The sequence below is a fragment of the Podarcis liolepis genome, assembly GCF_965112155.1.
Source record: "Podarcis liolepis genome assembly, chromosome: 10".
NCBI classification, from domain to species: Eukaryota; Metazoa; Chordata; class Lepidosauria; order Squamata; family Lacertidae; genus Podarcis; species Podarcis liolepis.
The window spans coordinates 43,302,981-43,327,652 of NC_139562.1; positions in this window are offsets into that span (position 1 = coordinate 43,302,981).

A 24,672-nucleotide genomic window follows, 5' to 3' on the forward strand; every position below is an offset into this window, starting at 1 on the left:
GAGATACATGTGGTTCCACTTTGGAAAGTGGAATACAGGGAGAAACAAGTCACAGCCAATTTCCATTCGAATCAATAAGCCTTAAGCCTTTAGTGGCACATTCAGTTCCACTGATTGGAATAGGAGCTACAAACAGCATCCAGCTTTTTCATATTTAGTCTTCATATTTTCTGACAGTGAACAATAATAATGAACATTACTTCCTTTACACATCATAGTTTCCTGACTCATCTCTTTAGGGTTTAAAAATTATCTGCATTAAGCAGTAAAATAAATGCACACCATAAACTGGGTCCCCATTTACAAATATCCTTAGCCTAGCAAGATAACTAGGTTGAATGGGTTTTTTAAAAAATGATTGTGGAAAATATTAAGTTACGTCCTTTAATTCACTTACATCTTAAAAAAATACTTTTGCTCTGGATTAAACTCCGAGTAACAAGTGAAGCAGGAAAAGCTGGTTATAGAGACATTTTACATTTGATAGAGTCCCTACTTGAGGCTTGATAAGATTACTTTTGGATGTTTGGCTGCAAATTTGTGCACTCTTGTTTGGAAGAGCCAATGAACAAAGTGGAGCTCATATTCCTAGAATTGGTTTGGAAGGCTTTCAGCATGTTAATTATCACATTGTGAAGACACTGTCAAACATGGGGAGCTACCTTTACGCTGAGTCCCACCATGGGCCTGTCTAGCTCTGTATTAACTGGCAGTGGCTCTCCCAGGTTTTAAGTAGGAATCTTTGCCAGGCCTACCCAGAGATGCCAGGGATTGCAAAGCATGTGCCCAAAGCTACAGGACTTCCCCTACAGAGAATAAAAGGAGGAGCGAACCACAGGGGTACATCTGAAATTATTCAGGGTAATTTTTTACATTGCTATTTGCTCAACTGGACCACATCACTGCATCAGCTATGGAAAAGCATGGAAGTTACCATTTTAACTGTTATTTTCCCCCTTTTAAATCCACTCTCTTAAAACCATATCTTTCCCCCCTGCTCCATCATGTCCTTTCTCTTCCCACTGAACCACCAGTGGCCCTTCTGAACCACTCCTTTTCTCCATTAACCCTCCTTCCTTTTCTACATTTTGCAGAGGCCTCTATCTTCTCTCTGTGCACCATAAAAAATCTTCACCCCTCCTTTTCTATCTTGTGTCTCATTAGCCTTCTTTTATTTACCTTCACTAGTTTCCCTACAACTTCATGCCTTGTATTTTAAAGGGTGGTTTTCTTTACATTGGGTTATTAGGTTGTTGTTGTTTTTTTTATTAAAAAAACTGTTCTATTATTTATTCTTCCTGTTAACTGTTTGATTAATATTTTTACTGTCTCCTGCACCACTTGGGAGAGAATGCGACCTACACATTTTAGATAATAAATAAGTAAATCCAAATCAGCCACAGTTGTAATGAACCCGTTCTTTTACATCGTGCATGTTAAAATACTTTGCTTGAAGCACTTACAAGATGGAAAATGATATCGGGAGCCACAGCAACATAGATAAATAATTGGCTTGTGCAAGGCCAATGACTATGGAAAATCTAGGAGCCAAATGTAACGATAGCTCAGGTGCTTTGTCTACAATTTTTGTTTCCCTGGACTGTCTGCAATAAGTCTAAGCAACTCTCCCTAATTCAACCCACTCTGTGATATACATTACAATCCTATATACCCTTACTTTGGAGCAATTCTCATTTAATTCAGTGGGATTTACTTCTGAATAGAAATGCCTAGTATTGTGCTGCTAATTGTTGTACTGGGTGGTAGTCCAACTAAATTAGCGGCTGCAGTATCAGTTTAGTCTGTTGTCTTTTCCTTCCCTTCCCTTTGCTGAACTTAACTCTTGTGTGAAAGGTTTCTTACATGAAATGCATGCTAACTCCTCACACTTTTGCCATATTGGGGATTATGCTCTTATCTAACTGCTACCTTCAGCAGATGGTAGAATGAGACTTGGCATTAATTCATTAGTTATGAATCATAATTGGTCTTGACACATGTTTTGCAATCCTGTATGTTAGCTCTCTTTGCTTTACAGGGATTTGGATAATGCATAATTTCACACTAAATTCAGTAAACCTGTGCTACTTTCTGCTCATGAGAAGAAGATGTCTTAACAATAGCATATTGAAGCCTTCTCCAATGTGGTGCTCACCATACCTTATGGAACTCCAGCTCCCATCAGCCCCAGCCATCATGGCCAATGATCAGGGCAGATAGGAGTTCTAGTCCAGCAACATCCAGAGGATATCAGGTTGGGGAGAGGCTAGTATATGATTTGTAAGGATTCTTGAAACATTTGATTTCTGTAAATTCTAAAACAAACTCAACCTGCTTGGCAGCTCTTGGAACAAAGTGTGGATTAGAATGTAGTCATCTTTTGGGTTTCCCAATTCTCTGAATTTGGTGTTGCAATTCCATGCTCAGCAACAACAACAAAGTTACTACGCACAACATCAGGAAGAGCTGGGGCCAGTGTGGTGTAGTGGTTAAGAGTGGTAGACTCGTGATCTGGTGAACTGGGTTCGCGTCTCTGCTCCTCCACATGCAGCTGCTGGGTGACCTTGGGCTAGTTACACTTCTCTGAAGTCTCTCAGCCCCACTCACCTCACAGAGTGTTTGTTGTGGGGGAGGAAGGGAAAGGAGATTGTTAGCCGCTTTGAGACTCCTTTGGGTAGTGATAAAGCAGGATATCAAATCCAAACTCCTCCTCTTCTGCGGTCACAGCAGCAGGTGGAGGAGAAGCTGGCTACAGAAGCCACAGCTCTATGCTCGGCCTTCTCTGCCCCATTCAGCGAGGCCCATTGCAACAGCGTGAAAGCCTGGGTAGACCGCCATAGACATGGGCCCTCAGCCCCTCCCCCAGATGGCACCCCTTATCTTGATCTATCATGGCTGCTCTACTATGTACATTAAACTTATCACAACTTCTTGGTATGGTGGGTATGCAGGCCTAGCAGGGATCAGATTATGGTAACAGGCTGATGAGCAAGTTCTTCAATGCTGATCTTAAAAGGTGAGCAAGTTCCTATTGGTGCAGGCCGTCATTCAAATAACCTGGCCCTAAAACTTAAGGGGCTTGGAAATACACCAGTAACCAGTGCAACTGGTACATGATGAGTGTGATATGCTCTGGCTCTCTTTCCCCAGTGAGCTCATGCACCAGTTCAAGCATCTGGATCATCTTCACCGACAGCCCCATGCAGAGTGTATTATAGTGGTACCTTGGTTTACGAACTTAATCCATTCCGCAAGTCCGTTCTTAAACCAAAACCATTCTTAAACTGAGGCGTGCTTTCCCTAATGAGGCCTCCCGCCGCCGGTGCCCTTCAACCATTCAGATTCTGTTTTTAGACCAAGGTAAAGTTCGCACACTACTTCTGATTTTGCAGAGTTCATAAACCAAATTGTTTGTAAACAGGGCTGTTCTTAAACCGATGCACCACTGTACATTAAAATAATACCATAGTTGATTGCAGCAAAAACCACTGAGAACTGACAGAACTGTCTGGGTTGTTTCAAAAATTAAATATGGAATTAAATATGCATTTTCATGGATTTGTTTTTAAAGCAGACATATGCAGAAAAACATGTAGAATTGACATGGCTCAATAAATACTGGTTCATCCATTTCTAATTACATGTATCAGTAGCTATATACATAGATGTAGTGATTCAGCTTCTTTAGCCATTTTTAAAATGCAATTTTACTATGTGCCAGCAGAGAAAAAGAAATGCAACATTCTAACCTAGAATGCAAGACACCTGCTGGGAGCAAAATTGACTAGGAGAGCATGGGTCTAATAAGTTTTACTCCAAAGAGGTATCTTATGATTGCGGAAATGTTTCTCTGCACAAGCATGTTGCTACATTTCCCTTTCGGTTAAAACTGGATCTTTTAAATATATATATATATATAATAGGAAAATGAAGCAGTGGTCACGCCATACTCTTGAGTTCATGTGTTCAGTCTGAAAAGTGCTTCCAAAGAGTGTCTTATGAGAGAGTCGGCTAGAAGACATCTAATCAGACAGAACAACAGGATGCGGTGTTCTTTAAAAGGGTAACAAAAAATGTCCCAAGACCTATAGTTTCTGTGCTTCTTTTTGGTTTTACATTAGCTGCTATTCAGTTACCTTGTATAAAGACTGATGTTAATAATATGTTGCACTTTTTTTGGTTGATTGGTCTGTGATTTCACACTTGAGTCCTTTAAGAACTCTCTGGATCCATTGAATTGACACTATTCAGGCTGCTATTGCTGATTGGTTCTGCAACCTTCTTTGTCACCTCTGTTGGGAATTGTATGTGTTATATATTGCCTGAATAAATTGGTTTGGGTGTGGATATCTCCCTAGCATCTTCTGCAGTGAAGACAAAGCAAATAATTTGGTTAGATTCTCTGCAACATCATTCTTTGTTCTTCCTATACAAGCTTTGCTACTTTTCAATTCATCCAGCTTCGTGTATATTTCAAGAATCAATTATTTTTTTATTCTTTATAGTAATTTGATCTTCAGCTTTCTTCTTGGCTTTGTTGCAGATTTACATTTTGTTTGTCACGTATGGTGCCTTTCTGCAGTTAGCAACAGAAAATTTATACCTTTCCGGCAACTGGTACGGAGGTAATAGTAAAGGAGCAGGAACAATGAGGCTAGAGAGATTCAAAAAGCACTGGATGAAAGAAGCGGCTTTGGGGACGAATATGGAGGAGGTGAGAGAAGTAGCCTGATAGGGTTGCTATTTTAGTGATAAGAGGTAGCACAGGATGAGAGGCAGTGATGGAGTGGAAGACAAGGCAAATGCACAAGCCAGCAGCTGAGTCAGTGCAGTAGAGGGAATATTAAAAAAGACAGGCAGGGTGGAAAGGTTTCAATATAAGGAATAGATGCTTGGATTAGATCATATGAATTAAGGTAAAAAACCAGTGTTTTATCATTGGCACCAGGGGCAAATTGTCAGTGGGGTGCTCCAAATACAAGCTTCCCCGTCATGGAAAACCTCATTCCATTTTGACCTGCAATACAAGGACCTTGCAGTGTGCAATGAAGGCTTCTTATGAGGACAGAGTTCAGAGAAGTGTCTGTTCCTTATCTGGTGCCCTCCAGGCCAGGAACCACAAACATATCATCACCCTCTGACTCAAGATGATGAGTCCCCAGTCTCATCAAAATCAAAGACTGGAAATAAGACGAAGTGTATTTTAACTACCCAGCCTTCTCTTCAAGGGAGGCAAAACTTACCACATTGTAGGTCTTGCCAGCTTTAGGTCATTGCAGAGACAGCATCTCCCTGTTGTTGCCTTAGAAGAAGCATGCTTCAGCCAGAGGAGACCCCTTTGATCTGTCCAAGGTCCTGATCTTATCTGATGCTGATCTTGACCTGACTCTGACTAGCCTTCATCAGACTCTAGCCTGCATGCCTGGAAGCATCAAGCTCTCATAGCCAGCTAACCAGCTCCATCAGCAGAAGCCCTGTGCAAGGACTTTTGCTTTCACAAGGGGGTATCTCTCCCTCTCCGCTCCCTGAGCGCCGCCTGATCATGATAACCCCTATAATTGTGGGGAGGAACAGGAGAGAGCATTGTTCTGTCGGGCAAGCTGGAATGCTGCACCAATGGAAGAGCGTGACATTTAATTTCACCCTATCAGTGGTTGGAAGTGGGGCTACCTGGTGTCTCAGTATCTTGTCAGGACTTTTGAGGAACTATGGTGACTAGATCTAGGGCAAAGAGGTCAGTTCCTGCCCTCAATGGAGTTGCTGGCAAAGGTTCTCTTCTGAATGAAATTAAACAATTTTACAAAGTACTTTGCCAAAACTACTTTGCCTTAATTTCTTAAGACAGAGGTGATGTTGTTTGATGCAATAACAACAGCAAGACCCCACTGTGAAATCAGTTCAAATTTGCCAGGTGGTAGCCCTACTGTGTACAAATTGTCAGAGAGACCACACACTTCTGTCTTTGGTCACTAAATCTCTAGAATGGGACTCTGAAAGTTTTCTCATTTCCCCACAAGTTTTAAAGGACTTAAACTGATCATTTTGAAAGTCAGCACAATGTGCCAGTCTCTGATGGCCACTGCTTCTGCAGAAAGAAAGAAAATATCCCTATGTATAGTGTGCTAGAGAGACCGGTAAGCTGTCAACTCCCATTCAACATCAAACAAGACTTGGGTGACCTTTGATTAGCCTGATGTTACCCTGCAGCGAAATGAGTTAGTGGCTATTAAAGATGAAGCACACACAGTACCTGGCATTGCAAAAGAACATCTAGTATTTATTCAGCTATGAAGACTTTTAAAACTTAATACATAAAGCAATGAGTTTTATTAGAGAGTTTTGGAGTTTTGAGTGGGTTCAGTTTTTAGCTTAATGTCTTCTGCAGTGAAAACACTTTCAGATGCATTTTCAGCTAAGCTTGAACAGATCAGTCTATGCTCGCTTCACATGTGTATGTTCTTAAGACCATCCATCATCAATCTGCATCTTCTTCTTTTTAAAAAAGCATTTTACATGCATTTTAGTGTTTTGGTTTTTTTAAGCCAGGAGCTATATTACAAATTTTGTAGAAGTGTGAAAACTGAAGGTTAACTGCATCCTGATCCATAAATTAGTCTGGGAAGTGTGAATCAGGTTGACGTTCTTAAAAATGTGAACTGCATGAAATCCTTGAGCATTCCTATTTTCATTTGAAAATATTCACATTTTTTTTCCATGCCATGAGTGTTAGGTCTTAGAACTAGGATGGTTTACCAGCTAGAGTGTTGAACTTGCACTAGAAAAATCCAGATTTAAATCTTCACTCAGTCATGAAGTTCAGCAGGTGACCTTGGACTAGTTATTGTTCTTCATTTGAGAAAATAATGCGTGGTGGCGGCGAGATAACCATCTATACCAACCTGAGCACCTTAGAGGGAGGATGCCTTATAAAAGTAATACATGCATACATAGTTTCTAGTAGCCACTAAAGATAGAGGACAGTCTGGTTGAGAAGGAGCTGAATCATGGATGAATTCTGGCTAGAACTGTTCTGCTGTTCTTATTTGATTTTGTGTTCCATACTTTACTTCTGAAAACACTTCTATATATATATATTGTTAGCATCTCAAACTCACTGTACATGTCAGATGAATCCTGCATGGAAACCAAACTGGGCAGTGAGCAATAAGGGGTAATATCTGACAGTGCGTAATCAAGAAACAGCAAGATTTCAATGGCCTCTGACCTGAAATATGTATTTACTATTGAAATAGGATAAAATGTATAATCTCTGAGGAAGCGTATTTATGACTTGAAATGCTTCAGATTTAACACTTTTGAAACACTCTTTGGTTCTTTCTCATTTGCAAGCAATATGTAGGGAAAGATGATAGCGTCAAAAAGTCAAAGAACAGTAAAAATGAGAAAGGGGGGAATAGGACAAACTCAGGGCTGGAGCCAGATAAAGATATTTGACCTTGGGTCCAACTGAAACCAATGGGACAAGTTAATCGTGAACTAACTTAGGGGCCACTGAATTTAATGAGACTTAAGTGCGAGTTTACATAGTCTGAATCCAATGCTGAGAGTGAAGGACACGGATAATAAATGATAATTAATCATACACCGGAAATTAAAACAAGACTTCAATATTAATATTGCTTCCTGGAACATTACTCCATAAAAATAGCGCAAAAGAAAATATACTTAGGGCATAATCATTAAATGCAATATGTGTCATTTCTCTTTTGAAAAATCAAACATGTAGGACAAATGTTTGTTCACCCCCACTTCCAAAATGCACTTCACCTCTAATGTGGCATCCCAATTTCAGTTTGGTATTTTTACTGATTTTATGTAAGTTTAGACACATGAAAGGTGGCATACAAGTGGCAAGAAAGAAAGAAAGAAAGAAAGAAAGAAAGAAAGAAAGAAAGAAACCTCAGACTTTCTGAGAAAGGGATAACCCTTGGAGTTGTCGGAGCAGGTTTTTACCCATAACAATTATCTTGAGAACCAGAAGAGAGGAAAAACACAGCATTTGACTATATGAGCGGACAAAAACAAGGTGGTTTTAGGTCAATTTATGCTCTTGTCACCTCTAATTACTTCATCCAGCAGTTCTACTTAGCCTCTTACTACATTCCATCCATTATATTGCCAACTGGACTTTGGCCATCAACTAGTTTGGATTTACATTATCGCTACCGGCATACTTTGCCTGCCACTTGGGCAGTTTTTGAGCATTTCTGGCATTTTTCTGTTTTAGAGCTATTTTCCAATTTAGCAGAATCATTTACTTTGAATCATTGGAGCAGGGGTTTCCTTGTATTCAGCCTTGTACAGCTAAAGAGATGGTTTTGGCACTGAATGGATTATATATGAATAAATATGAAAGGCATCCTCGTGTTAAAAGGGGAGAAGGAATCACACCCATGAAACACGGATATATACAGCTAGATTTTCACAGATAGCATTGCACATTGGTGTCTGAAGTCACAAAGAATTACCATGTATATTCCTCATTCCTTGGATTTGTCTCCTAGCTCTCTAAACAGATTGGTGCTCATGAGGGGTAGTAGATTGAATTCGCTTTACTGATTAATAGAATATATCAATCTCCAACCCGGGCACACCGTGGTACCAATGGCAGCCGTGAAAGCTCTCCCACTTCACTTAATTTTGTTTTGTTCCTATTAAGAAAACCTCTCAACCCATGACAAGGTAGTTCAGTCTTTCTTCAGCATACTCTCAGAAAGGATTTTTTTGCTCATGTTTGCAGAGCTAGACTTTTGTTAAATGAAAAATCCCTTTGAAGGGAAAATGGCACTTGGATTAACATTGATTATTTACCAGATAGCGTATTCTTTTTGAACTTGGAAGCTGGGCAAATGTAAGAGATTTTTTCCACATTTTACTCCAGTGCTAATGGACAAATAGTGGATTCTGATCTGCAGTCAGCCGTCTTCTTCTTCTTCTTCTTCTTCTTCTTCTTCTTCTTCTTCTTCTTCTTCTTCTTCTTCTTCTCCTCCTCCTCCTCCTCCCCCCCCCCCTCCTCCTCCTCCTCCTCCTCCTCCTCCTCTCTCTCTCTCTCTCACTCACACACATACACAGAGCTTACCAGTTGTGTGATCTCCCTGCTTCTGTTGTTTATGTGTGAGAGAGTGAATATTCTAACCAAGTGATCAGGGCTAATCAGCAATCTCCCTTCTGAGGCACTGAAATTAGGTGAAAGCCCCATGCAAGGACTGAATTTGCACGAGTCTTCATTTCCTTAATTTCAGTCCCTCAGAAGAGTGGATGCTGACTAAGAAACAAGAGCCCATGTTATCAGCCCCACGAATGCAACAGAATGGGGTAATGGAATTCTGAGGTGGAAGTGAACTGCGCCACTTCAGCCTGCAGGTGGGGTGGTGCTGGTGCCATTTTTGAAAGCTTCCCCATGAATTATGTTTCCTGCAAATTACAATCAAGTACAGCACGGAGACCAGTGCTAGATTAGCCATCCCCTGCCAAGTACTTTTATGCTCACATAGGGGAACATTTGAAATGTGATTCTCCATCTGAAGGTTAAAGTGGTACAGTCCATTCTACCACCTCCTGGCTGAATCATTTCTTCTCCATCTTGTTCTGCTGCATGTACAGACCAGGCCGAGGTTACTGAAATAACATGGAAGCACTTCCCTTGCTACTTGGTAACCTGGGAAGGAAGACATCGCCTGGCTGTGAGTCCTGAAGGCCGCTCCCTGCAAGGCCCTTTCCACCTGGCCAGACTCACCAGCCCTACTGAAGAGGCTCCTGGGAGACCAGAGGAACATCACTATGCCTGACAACAAATCCCAACTATTGGATTCTTTTGCCCCATCTTTTTATGCCTGCCAGACAGCCATGTCATAATATTTTATTCTCTTGTTAATTATGCTGTTTTAAATGTGCATTTTATATTTAACTTCACTTAGCAATGGTTTTTGTTTTTTGAAATGTTTAAGATTTTTTTTTGTTTACTTTGATTGTGTTAAATATGTATTCTGCAGTTGACCTCCTTTGTGATGTTTTATTTTATATATTTTAGTTTTCTGTTAATTATGTTGCTTTGACTGTATACTCTATATTTGACTTTCTTCAGAAATGTTTGATTCTGTATTGTTTTACTGATGTTTTTATATGCTGTAAACTGCTTTGAGATTTTTCTTAAAAATATAAAGCGGTATAGAAATGAAATAAATAATAATAATAATAATTAGTGGTTGTAAACAAGGATCTAAGTGGTGACACTTTAAGTCGTCACTGAAGATCAAGTGTGGAATCAGGACAAAAGATGGACACCCAATATCATAGTTGTTCAGTTCACCAGGTTTTGCAAACAGAAGGAATGCTATAATGATAATAATAATAATAATAATAATAATAATAATACAGATTAAGCTATTGGAGCTTCATTGCTTCATTTTAGGCTATCTGTGCAATTCTCAGAGAGACCAAAAAAAAGTGTTAATTCAGATGGAAGGGTGGCAGGAAAAAGAACTCATCAGTACAGTGGAACCTCGGGTTACGTACCGTACTCCGTACGAACGCTTCAGGTAACAAGCTCTGCTAATCCAGAAGTAGATGCTCCTGGTTGCGAAACTTTGCCCTGGGATGCGAGTGGAAGTCGTGTGCCAGCGGCGCAGTGGCAGCAGAAGGGCCCATTAGCGAAAGCGCGCCTCAGGTTAAGAACGGTTTTGGGTTAAGAATGGACCTCTGGAACGAATTAAGTTCATAACCGGAGGTACCACTGTAACAATTATAGGTGTGCCGGACAGCTGCTGCTTTTGCTATACGGGACATGAGCATGCATTAACTTCCACCCCAATAGAGCACTATAGCTCCACAAATGCTATTTAGAGAGGTGATTATAAACCAGGCCAGTTTCTCCCTTGTACTGTGATGCAATAACAAAAAAAGCTGTTGAATATAATTGCTATGGAGATGCAAAGCAGAAAACTACCAAGGTGCTCCTAAGACCAGAAAGCTCTCTCAGGAATGTACAGGGCTCATTTCAGCAGGCACCTTCATTGTGTGCAACAGAACAAAATGCACAAGTGGCAGCTCACAAGAAATGTGAATACATAACAGTATTTTGGATACAAGGCAGCCAGAGCACTGTCTGTCCAGAAGTATTTATTTATCATGAATGTGCTTAATGTTGCCTTCTCCCCCTCTGACAAATCTGAGAGTGCTTTGCATTCTGAAGGACCCACTGACATCAGTAACCATAATATTCCACACAGTACTGATAGGACTTCATTTGAAATCCAGTGTTCTTGGCAATAAAAAAATGGTCTTGCCAAGTTGGAAAAGAGTGAGAGGAGAGCTTACATGCTGTGGAATCTAGGAGGCAGGTCATATGTCAAAAGGAATAAAGAAACTGGCCCAGTTTTGCTCAGAGAAAAGAGAATTAAAGATCAATATCTGTTAGGAATTTCTAAGCAGCAAAAACTGTTGCCTGGATCAGATGCAATGATCATGGCCTGAGAACAAGCTGTATACCAGATTCTCCTCATATCTCCCATTCCAACCTCTTCCTGCATGCCCGACTTATGAAATCACCGTTTCACATAATGTCTGAAATGGGATACTAGTTTTAAGTGCACTTAAAGCAATAATATTAAAGTAGTAAAAGCAGATTCTCTGAGTGAATCCTAATGTGGGAGTGGTAAGATACTGAGAGAAGCCACCACTTCTTGAACTCTGAAACCTGGCTCTTTTTCATTATTAGTATTTTTCTCCACTTAGCTTTTTAATAATGTTTCCCTCCCATTGGCATTAAAATTACTTTGCCATCTCTAGGACAGGTGCAGTCCAGGGGCATGTTGTGAGGAATGAGGGAGCCTTGGACCCAAGGCCACCAGAAATCAACTCCCCACACTATCCCTTGCAAGCCCAATGACTGACGACTGATGACACAACACAGGTGGTATGTCTACTCCTGTGAGGCTTTCTGTGGGTGTACCAGCAGGTTGTCTGGGGTTATAAGTGCTGCCTCACCAGTTGATAGGCACTTAACATTGCTTCCTAAAATCTGATGAAAATTAGGTTTGCACCCTGAGGCTGCAATCCTATACTGACTTGCCTGAGAGTAAACCCCAATGGCAATGACTTCTGAGTAGACAGGTATAGGGTTAACTTTTTTTCCTAACTCCAAGAGCAGGTTAGTAAAATAACAAGCTATCTAGGGCAGGGATTTCTAACTTTCTATTCCCGTGGCCAGATTAAGCTATCTGAAATTACTGAGGTCCATCAGTCACAAAATGGTGGCAGATGGAGGCAGAGTTTGACATAATCAGCTGGCAATTACTCACACCATTCCTACTGATATTCCATTTCTGGATATTGCTACCTTTTTGTCATAGTAGCTTTTGTGGCAAGGAGTTTCTTAGCTTGGCTTTCCTCAAGCTATGTACCAAATTTCAAAGGATGGCTATGTTTCGATTCTTGTATTGTTTTAGAAAGTGTGGATTAGGTAGGCTCATTTTTCAATTAGAAATGAACTGAATTTCTCCCTCATCCAGGTCCACTGTTTCAGAGACATTGATTTAAGCGGAATTGTAGACTTTCCTTCACTGGATTTTTTAAAAAAAGAAATTCTGGTCAGGCATCTCTTGGGAATGCATAAAGTACAGGTGATTCTACCTCATAGGCTGGGGACTGAACTCCTTGACCCAGTTTATAACTGTATGCTCAAATGTAGGACTCTTTTAAATCACTTGCAAGCATCAGCAAAAGAGCTGGCATTGGGCAAAGGTTCAAACAACAACTAGGAATACAGTTGTTTTAAAAAAAGAAATGCATTCTTTTTTTAAAATTTCATGCACAACATTTCATCTTTTCATTTCCTTTACATACCAAATCTCACTTAAATCCGTTTGGAAACTATTCAGCTACTGATTTTCCCTTCCCCACCCATATACCCACATCCCCCCCCCCATATTTGCCATAGGTTGATCTGTCAGGAGAGGCTGCTGAAGCACTGTTGATTTGCCCTCAGCCATGCCTGGGTAGTGCAAGATTGCCCTCTGGCCAGCAATCAGAGCAAACAGATTCTCCTAACTTCTGCCTGACTGCATCTGTTCCAAGTGCTGCCATGCACAGCAAATTAGCAATCTTTTTTTCCCCCTTTCCCTTTTTTAATGTGAAACAGGTGTTCAGGTCATAAGCTCCCATTTTTTATATATATGTAAAAATATGTTTTCTCATCCTGAACAAGTATTAACCAGTTTGACAAGTTACTTTTTAGTTAAGTATTGTGAGTCAAGATTGTCTGTTTGGGCCTTTGTGTGGATGTGTGAGAAGACTTCAGTTGAGGGCACACAGAAATGTGCTCATAAAAGATCAAAATGATAACAAAGAATGTTTTATTGTGCAAATTCATCCACATTATATTATTTAAAGATGTACTGAAATGCTATTTAATTAAATATGACTCAATAGCAGAATGCACATTCGACTTGAGCAGTAAAAATAGATCTGCCACGAGATCTTACTCATCTTGACAATCGTAGTGCTGTGTATAAGGAAACTTCTCAGGAAAATATTTTACTCCCCATCAAATCCTGAATTTGACACAAATTCTCACCCTTGCCCTCAATTACTGTCGGCACAAGCACTTCATAGACAGAGCATATGTGAGAAATGGGATCATCTTAATAGATGGTCCTGGTTGCGGGCAGGCCCTCAAACTGGTTTCCCCCTCACAACCTGGCATGGGTGGAGCTATCACCCTTACGCCAGGGTGGCACCACAATCACCCAGGGCTATTGCCCAATCATTTTGAAGGGTGATTGTGGGGGAAAGTATAAAAGCGGCAGCGCGACGTGTGCCAAGCTCCTGCTAGCTCATTACAGTGGTACCTCGGGTTACATACGCTTCAGGTTACATACGCTTCAGGTTACATATGCTTCAGGTTACAGTCTCCACTAACCCAGAAATAGTACCTCGGGTTAAGAACTTTGCTTCAGGATGAGAACAGAAATCGTGCTCCGGCGGCGCGGCAGCAGCAGGAGACCCCATTAGCTAAAGTGGTGCTTCAGGTTAAGAACAGTTTCAGGTCAAGAACGGACCTCTGGAACGAATTAAGTACTTAACCCGAGGTACCACTGTATCAACCTTGCATACTGACTATGGATACATACTGAAACTTAATGGCACTTGTATCACAAGTAGCATGCAATGTGGAATAACGTGAGCATCACTGACAACATAACGTTGGATCCGTGTTCCAACAGGGCTATTTTGAAGAGGAGAAGGAGATTGACTTTCCGTGTTTTGAACCACATTTGTTGAGTTTTCAAGAAATTTCTAGTCAACATACTGGCTTAACCCAAATATTTTACACTAGATAGTTGAATGGGCCCTATGTATAAAGTATCTGTGCCAAAAGTAAGCATGTATATGCTTAAAAGGGAAAGGATAACTGTTTGAATTCTGAGCCTAATAATAACAATGCTGTTCAAAAGGAAACACAATGTAAAAAGGTAAAGGTAAAGGGACCCCTGACCATTAGGTCCAGTCGTGACCGACTCTGGGGTTGTACGCTCATCTCGCTCTATAGGCCGAGGGAGCCGGCATTTGTCCACAGACAGCTTCCGGGTCATGTGGCCAGCATGACTAAGCTGCTTCTGGTGAACCAGAGCAGCACACGGAAACGCTGTTTACCTTCCCGCTGGAGTGGTCCCTATTTATCTACTTGCACTTTGACGTGCTTTCGAACTGCTAGGTTGGCAGGAGCAGGGACCGAGCAACGGGAGCTCACCCTGTTGCGGGGATTCGAACCACCGACCTTCTGATCAGCAAGTCCTAGGCTCTGTGGTTTAACCCGCGTCCCAGAGGAACACAATGTATTTTCTTCAAATATGCTGGTTTTGTTTTCTATTATTTGTTTTGGGAATTTAATTTCAAATGCTTGCTCCTCAGAAATGACTTATTTTTAAACCTTGCTGAACACCAGCAAGTGTGAATTTTGAAGAACGGAGCTTCAGTTTGTTGGTTGGTTCAGGATATACAAATTAGGTAGGTTCTTATTAAAACAAGCAAACTTCTCCACCATTTCAATTCATTTCAAGAATTGCCCCTTTCAAACTTCACATCACAGTCCAGTATCGTACACGCCTAAGTCTGCATCATTCACACATTGCCCTCAGCTGCTTGGGATTGCATTGAGGGACAGAAGCTTCCATGTTGCATGTGGATGGCACCTATTTCTCACTTTAAGATGTAGGGCATCATACCAATTTCATCTGAAACTCTTATTATTCCTCCCCTCCTTTTATAGACCCTACGAGGGAACTCCCGGTTGTTGTTTTTCTCTCTTCTTGGTGACATAAACACGCTGATTCCAGCACTCATCTCTTTCTGCGGGGCTGCTACAACATTGCTCTTTTTCATCACAGTCTGCTCTGGTCGATTAGACTCATTACTGTGCACAGATGTCCATGGTCATCTTTCTAGATAGCTACCATTACCTGAAGGTTAATATTGCTTAAAAGTAACTTGCATATTTTTTATTTTATTTATTTTTTTTGACTTTATTACCACCCTTCATCATTAGATCTCCCAGTGGTTCACAAGATACAAGGTAAAAGCACAAATGAATCGTTTTTTAGTGTACAATTTAAAAAGAATGTCTTGGACTTTATGTCTGCAAATAAAAAAAGTACTATAGAGTCCCTTTACAAAGCCTTCACTTATAGAACCAACCTCCACCTATCCTTTACTAAACATGCACTTCTGAAAAAAGTGAATTCACTGTAATAATTAATTTATTTATTTCTTAAAATTCAAAGTTTTATTAAGTTCTACAATAAAAGACAAAGAGCGCACACATACAAAGTCAGAAAAACCCCTCTCCCAACAGAAAGCATTTTTCTTGACAACAAAGCAGACATTTAGTAAATTTATATAATTTATTTGCAAGTAGTAGTAGAAGCTAATTTAATGTTATGGGGCATAGCCCCCCCCCCATTTTATAGTATAATTGTTACTTGGCAAACTCCACATCTGGGATTTTCCAAATGCAGCTAATTTTAACACAGGGTGAGTATTTTGGAATCTGCAAAATTAGGACTATATCAGCTTCAAAATTGGAGAAACTATTGTTTTTAATGGATGTTTACCAAAAATTACATTGGAGAGAATGGAGTAGATCGTTGCATTCAAGTAAAGCTTTGACTTTTCAAAAGACACCAGTTGACAGTTTCCCCTCAAGAGCTTCCAGTGTAATTTTTCAGTGAAGAAGGGGGCAAGTACTGTACTATAATTACGGTAATTGATACACATTTTCAGACTCAGCAGTGCACAATAAAACAAATCACTAAGAACAAAGTCAAAACTCACTTTGTATTACTTTCTCATTTAACACTGATACCTTGTTTGGATTGAACAAGGAGAAATGTATTTTCCGTACAGATCACTTGTTACAGAATAATTTTTGGCAGCTTGAGATTTCATCCACACTCAAGTCTTAGAGCCACTTTTCAGTTTATAAACTATTTTTCTCCAGCAGACTTAGATTAATTTTTTTCCTCCGTATTCTGATGTTTAATACTTTTTGACATAGATAGCCTGATGGTTCCCAGGTTTGATTGGACTACCAAATCTATTAATCCATTTCCTTTCCTGCCTCAGGGAGCCATTAGATTTAATGAGGCAGTCATCATCACATACTTGAGTCACACTGGCAATTGGCTTCCTGATAATTGGATTAGCGGAATACCCTGGGTTGGAGGATTCACTCTGAGTTTGCATATTTATGTATGAGCTATTTTGTTCTGATGTATAGCTTATATGAAGTTCAACTTTCTGTACCCAAAGGTGTGCATTATCTATGCAGGGTTACATAAATCTGATTATAGCATAGGTAGCCAAGTCAGCTCACATAGACGAGATGCATTCCACCAAGTCATGTTTCTTAATAGTGTTCTTATGACATCTAATGTAAATGATGAGGACAGAAGGGAAAGCATTCTGGCAGCTCCTGATTTCAGGATCATTGTTTGCTGGCAGCTCACAAAACTAGAATTTCAATACCTTCTGGAAGCATGGTCTTTTTTCTCTTACTGGTACTTAGCAGCTTGAAATGTATAGAAGGCTACTTTGCCTTTTTTTAAAAAAATAATAATAATTTTGTTTGTCGTTTTTTTTTAATTCGTTGTTTAATGTCCTAGTGTTTGTTCAGATATAAAATCATGTATTTTAGAGAAAAAGAAGGGAGGGGGGAGACATTACCACATTTGGTTATATAATGCAGGTGGCGCTGTGGTCTAAACCACTGAGCCTCTTGGGCTTGCCAATCAGAAGGTTGGTGGTTCAAATCCCTGCAACAGAGTAAGCTCCTGTTGCTCTGTCCCAGCTCCTGCCAACCTAGCAGTTCAAAAGCACACCAGTGCAAGTAGATAAATAAGTACTGCTGTGGCAGGAAGGTAAACAGTTTTTCTGGATGCTCTAATTTCCGTCATGGTGTTCCATTGCACCAGAAGTGGTTTAGTCATGCTGGCCACATGACCCGGAAAGCTGTCTGTGGACAAACGCCAGCTCCCTCAGTCTGAAAGCGAGATGAGCGCTGCAACCCCACAGTAGCCTTTGATCGACTTAACCGTCCAGAAGTCCTTACCTTACCTTCAGATAATGCTTACGGACCACCTGAACAATATTCATCGGATCAGGTAGAAAGAGTTTTGTGATGGTACAAGGGAATAATTGGTCTTGCTGGTGCTGTGACCAAATTGTGCAGAAGCATCCGATCTCTTATCATTTAGTATGACCAACCAAATTAAGGGACAGGGAATCCTTGGTGTAATTGTGGATTTTAAAGAAACAATTACCATATTTTTCCATGTATAACATGAGGCTTTTTTACTGTAAAATAATGTTCAAAATTGGGGGTCATATTATACATGGATAGTGCTGAGGGATTGATTGCAGCCGCAAGCAGGAGCTTGTCAGCGGTAATTGGGTGGATGAATGGTGACTGCGGCAAGGGCTGCTTTGGATTGGCTGTTGATGCAGTAGTTGGGTTGGTGATTGGTGGCTGCAGCAAAGGCTGTTGTGGATTGGCTGCCACTGCAACAATTCTTCATATGCAAAATAAAAAAATTCCTTCCAGTAGCACCTTAAAGACCAACTAAGTTAGTTCTTGGTATGAGCTTTCGTGTGCATGCACACTTCTTCAGATACACTTCTTCAGTGTATCTGAAGCAGTGTGCATGCACACGAAAGCTCATACCAAGAACTAACTTAGTTGGTCTTTAAGGTGCTACTGGAAGGAATTTTTTTATTTTGACTATGGCAGACCAACACGGCTACCTATCTGTAACTGGAACAATTCTTCATATGATTACCGACTGCTAATTGCAAGTGGGCAGACACTTGGCTGTTTGGCAACGCATGTGATTGGCAGCATTTGTCAGTGATTTTTTGCCTCACCCCCCAAAAAAAGCTCAACAATTCTGGGCAATCCTTCCCCCATTTTCTTAAATTGGACTCCCTCAAAATAGGGGTTGTCTTATACATGGGGCCGTGTTATGCATGGAAAAATAAGGTAAGCAAACGTATAAATGTATTTCAGTTTCTGCATGGCACTTGGAGAAAAATTATCAGTGACATAACATTTTCACCAGCTGTTCAAACATATTTGTGTGTACAAGTTTCAGTCCTCTGGCTGCAGTTAGGCATGCCTAAGCTCATTGACTTCAATGGGCTAATATTAGATATTTAACATCTATGTAAAAGATGTTAAAAAGTAGAGAAGCCTTCTGTCTCCTTGGCTTTTTATAATGTAAAGAACCTTTTTTTATAACATACCTGAATAATAAAAGGATATAATTTGATAAATAAACAGTCCAAACTAGAATGACTCTTGTTTTCCTTTAAGAAGAGGGACTCAGCAAAGGTTTATTAGAAGGCTGACTTATCTTTGTGTATTGATTAGACCATTAACCACTTACCTTGCTTTAAACAGCAAGGATACTTGATTGCAACAGGCTACTCCAAACATGCCCTGGGGAACTACAAATAGAGATAGCACAAAGAATTATGACAAGTGATTTCAGCCTTTTAAGAACACTCCAACCTATTCAGTAACTATGTTAATTTTGCTAGAAGAAGAAAGCCACTATATTCACTAGTATAACTGTGCTAGAAAAACCAAAATGTAAGTTCACATTAATTGAAAATTGTGGGGGATATTCTAAGCTTGACTTTTAAATTTTGAATTTCACAAGTGTTAAATAGTGCTTTTGAAATCTGACTTTGAGGAGCAACTTTAAATAATTAGCACATCACCAAAGGCTTCTGAGTAAGCTTAGCAGTCAAGGAATCAAAGGCGAGGTCCTCTTTTAGATCACAAATTGGTTAAATTGAAGGAAGCAAAGGAATAAATTGGCAGTTCTCCCAATGGAGAAGTTGCCCCCCCCCCCAAGAATCTGTATTGGGACCCATGCTTTTTTAATGTGCTCATAAATGAGATCAAGTTCAGTGTGAGAAGTGAGGTGGCCATGTTTGCTGCTGATATTAAACTGTTCAGGGTCATTAAAATAAAGAGATATCATGAAGAACTCAAAAAGAAACTCTCCAAACTAAGTGAATGGGTGGTAAAATGGCAAATGTATTTCCATGTAAACAGGTATAAAGTAATGCATGTCGAGGAGATGATAGATAGATAGATGAAGAGTTTGGATTTGATATCCCGCTTTATCACTACCCTAAGGAGTCTCAAAGCGGCTAACATTCTCCTTTCCCTTCCTCCCCCACAACAAACACTCTGTGAAGTGAGTGGGGCTGAGAGACTTCAAAGAAGTGTGACTGGCCCAAGGTCACCCAGCAGCTGCATGTGGAGGAGCGGAGACACGAACCCGGTTCACCAGATTACGAGTCTACTGCTCTTAACCACTACACCACACTGGAAGATAGATAGATAGATATATGCTTATGTGGTCTGACCAGCAGTGCAACACTAGGGTGGTAGTGGATAGCTTGATGATGATGTCAGCCCAGTGTTCAACAGTGGTGTAAAAGGCAAAGTCAATGCTAGGGATCTTTAGGAAAAGAAAGGAAGATAAAAAAAATTATGTTGCAATGCCATTGTAGAAATCTAAAATAGCATAAAATGGTATAAATGGCATAAAATAGGCCTTTATTGATTGCAGGCGTGAGCAGTTTGGCTTAGGCAATTAGGTGAAGCAAGACTATATCCTGACTCCTGCCCATCTGCAGGAAGTCCCGAAAGGGTCCACCACTGATAGGGGGAGCCCTATGATATACATCAGTTAAAAGCACCCCAGGGTCACTGATGGCATGGCCCATGCCCAGGCTTTCAATGGGAACCACCACCCCGGATCCCTTTAACGGGATACCCTTAACGTGGAGGGGCAGGCTGGAGGCAACAACCGCCCCTCCCATGACAAGGCTTACCCAATGCCTAACCTTACAAAGTTGTGACGATTGCTATTAAGTAGGCGAAAGCCAAATGGCTGGTGCCAATTTGCCAAGTGGATAAATTCCTACCCAGCCCCAACAATCAGGCAACCAACCTGAGTCATAGCAAGACCATAGTCAAGCAACACAAGAAAAGAGGGTAGGCGGGCTGGGAGATCTGATGGAGGGGAGGAATGGAGGCCACCCCCAGCCATGCCAAGGTTTAAACAGCATGTAGCCATGCCTGTGGCTAACCCAATTGGTCAGCTAGGGGGCATTATGTGGCTGGGAGTCCTAATGACGTGGGCAGCATCCCTCTGACCACAGCAGGGTCACTGGGAGGTCCCGGATATCTTCCCGCAATGCGGCTGCCCCAAAAAGGACAGCCGTCTTCTGCCCTGGTTTACTTTGGCATATTTCTCCCATGATTCTTTCCCACTTCTGCAGTAATCAGTTGTTAAAATTTTCATACATCTATTTAAATGTGTATTTAAAAGTTCATTTCATCTCAAAAACACATTTTAAATTTGTGATCTGATACAGTTAAACGCTTGAAAACATGTGCAGAAGTGCAAAATCCAGTAGACAGGTAAGTTCCAATCTGCACAAGTGTGGATCAGGCCAATTCAATTCCTGTTGGCATTTGTAAAGATTAGATCTGTGTGACCAACCAAGGGCCATGGAGCACTGGCTGAATGAAGTTGCATTAGAAAAAAAAATCCATTCAAAAAGAGGTTTGGACCTTAAGGCCATTCTCTACAGTCCTCTGTGCACATAAACATATGCAAATTGGCAATGCCCTCCCCCTTTTTTATTCAGGAAGGGCAACCTTATCTGCTTTGATAACTGAAATGTGTGCAAATACTGAGAAGTACCACAAAGACTATGGAAGCAGCTGAGTTAGGCTATCCCAAACAATAAATCAAAGCCGCATTATTTAGTTGAACTCCAGAGATGAAACACCTAGAGCAGCATGCATATTTTTGTTGATTTAAAGTCCTCAATGAGCTTGAAATATCATCATGCTCTGAAATGAAATCTGATAGGATTGAAAAGGAAAAAGATCAGAAAGGAGGCCTTGCCCCAGCTAATCTAACGCTCAGCAGCATGAAACAATTTAGAGCAAATAGCCTGTCGCTATTCTGCACCACATCTTATGCCCTTAAGAAGAAATGAAATACGATCCAGAAGATAATGACTGAATAAACAAATAAAAAAAATCTTCCAATGGGGAGAGTGGGAGGTATATGGCTTGGAACATTGCTAATGGCTGACTTCGCTGCAATACACCAGGGAGCCGAGGTTGAATAAAATATGTTTAGCCTGGATCCGAACTGCCAGCCTCCACCCTTTGATTAAAAATAAAAACCGTTGTATCATGACATTCAGCTTCCTCAAACCTGCAGCCCTGATGAAAAAGCATTTTATAGAGCGCTACACTGCATTACATTCCAGACATAATGGGTTATGCCTAGTTTTCTCCTATGTAAATGGGTGTTGTAAATGATTGTTTGCATGCAGCTTGATATCCCTTATGAAATATTATGGAGAAATAAATAAAAGATGAAAGCTGCAAAATATATTGCTTAGCCAATACTAGACATTGGATTCTCTAATGAAAAAGTGCTGAATCATTATCTGGGAGCTGACATAATTTCAGATTCATAACTTCTGCAATTTTATGCTTATAGCCCACGAGGAAGGACCAGCCACTACATTGCTTTTACAATGGAAAAGAATAGAGTTCACGGTAACGGCTTCTGAAAACCACATGGTAAAAACACTGGCTGCCCCTTTTTGATGGACTAGTGTAAAAGTACTGAAATAAAATTGAAACTTACTGTAAAAAACATTGTGAGTTATGTTATTTACCTTAATTGAATATCTGTCTGGAGGTGGTTGGAGGATGGATGGCGGCTAACAGATCGAGGTTGAATTCTGACAAGACAGAAGTACTGTTTTTGGGGGACAGGAGGCAGGCAGGTGTGGAGGACTCCCTGGTCCTGAATGTGGTAACTGTGCCCCTGAAGGACCAGGTGCACAGCCTGGGAGTCATTTTGGACTCACAGCTGTCCATGGAGGCGCAGGTCAATTCTGTGTCCAGGGCTATTTACCAGCTCCACCTGGTATGCAGGCTGAGACCCTACCTGCCCGCAGACTGTCTCGCCAGAGTGGTGCATGCTCTAGTTATCTCTCGCTTGGATTACTGCAATGCGCTCTATGTGGGGCTACGTTTGAAGGTGACCTGGAAACTACAACTAATCCAGAATGCGGCAGCTAGACTGGTGACTGGGAGCAGCCACCGAGACCACATAACACTGGTCTTGAAAGCTCTACATTGGCTCCCAGTATGTTTCTGAGCACAGTTCAAAGTGTTGGTGCTGACCTTTAAAGCCCTAAACAGCCTCGGTCCAGTATACCTGAAGGAGCATCTCCAACCCCATCATTTTGTCCAGACACTGAGGTCCAGTGCTGAGGGCCTTCTGGTGGTTACCTCGCTGTGAGAAGCCAAGTTACAGAGAACCAGGCAGAGGGCCTTCTTGGTAGTGGCACCTGCCATGTGGAACGCCCTCCCACCAAGATGTCAAAGAGAAAAACAACTACCAGACTTTTAGAAGACATGTGAAGGCAGCCCTGTTTAGGGAAGCTTTCAATATTTAACGGACCATTGTATTTTAATATTTTGTTGAAAGCCGCCCAGAGTGGCTGGGGAAACCCAGCCAGGTGGGTGGGATATAAATAATAAATTATTATTATTATTATTATTATTATTATTATTATTATTATTATTATTATTCTGGTGCTAAAATCCAGATACAACTATCACCCACCTTTTATCAGATTTTGAACTATAATCTTCATGCTGTGTTGGGAACAGAGTAGGAAATGTAGATGGAGAGGGAGGGGAAAACATGACTTTAGAGGACATACATTACAACTGTCAGCTAATTGTTAATTGAATTCCACTAAAACCCAGTATCTGCAGTGATTAATGTGCTCTTAACAATAGAAAAGAATGAGTCATTCCAGAGGAGGAAAGGGTTGATTAACAATACAATTAATCTTTCCATTTGAGTGGAGTTTTTGCTGCATATTTCTCCCTCTCTTCAGGAGCAGAGACAGATCGTTCCAAACGTCACTCAAACCAGATCTCTATTCTGACTCAGTATTGATTATTTTGACCTAACATTCTCCTCATTTTTTAAGCTTTCGTATGAAAGTCCAATTACCACTGACAGCTGGAGCTTTATCTTTAATCATTTTTACTAGGCACCACAGCTAGCTTGTCTAAGCTGCCGACCATGTACACTTTTAGTCTAAAGCATCATCTTGTTTTCCCCACAAGAACAATTGAACATTGTCAATTAAGGGCTGTGTCTTAGGCAAATGGTGAAAAATCTTTCAATTGCCGCACTGTCAACATGGAACGCTAAAGGCTTGTTTGCTTCACCGATGGCTTTTCACAGTCTGTGGAGCTTTGCGTGTGCAGGGGATCTCTCTTTTTTTCAAAGGGCAGGGGAAAGCAGGTATCTGGAAACTCTTCTCTCCATGTTGGGTTTCCCTTCTTGGAAGCAAATAGGAAGAACATGCACAGCCAGGGTGGTAGATCATATCTAGGTTTATATCAAAAGAGTAAAGGATTGGAGTCAAACTACATAATGGCATGGAGGAAACCCATTAGAAACCACAAGATCATAGAACACAGAAAGAGAGAAAGATCATAGAAGTTTAGGGTTGTAAGGGACCTGAGGCACATCTAGTCCAACCCCTGTAACTCAGGAGCATGCAGCTGTCCCATGCGGGGATCGAACCTGCAATCTTCGTGTTATCAGCACCATGCTCTAACCATTTAACTGTAGGCAATTAGCAGTCCCTTGTGTATGAATGCTGGTGATGGTTGGGATTTGTTGTATGTCTAGTTTACATGCAAGTAGCGCACAAGCTCTTCATTTCCGAAATGGAAATCTTGTCCCCATAGGTTTTCAGGATTTCATTCCAGAGATCTGTGCTACAATTTATATTTCCCAGTATAGTCAAATAGATGAGCCAATAATGACTTCTCCCAGCTAATTCTTCACCATTTTTATCATTCACATTCCTCCCCACCTGAACAAAGCCAACTGCAGGTTGATGGGGCTGTTGACATTGTGCTTCTCCTTGTGGCAGGGGATAGGGTGCCATTTTAAATTCCCAGTATGACCCAGATGGACACTATATATTGGGAGGGCTGCTGCTGCTTTGGGC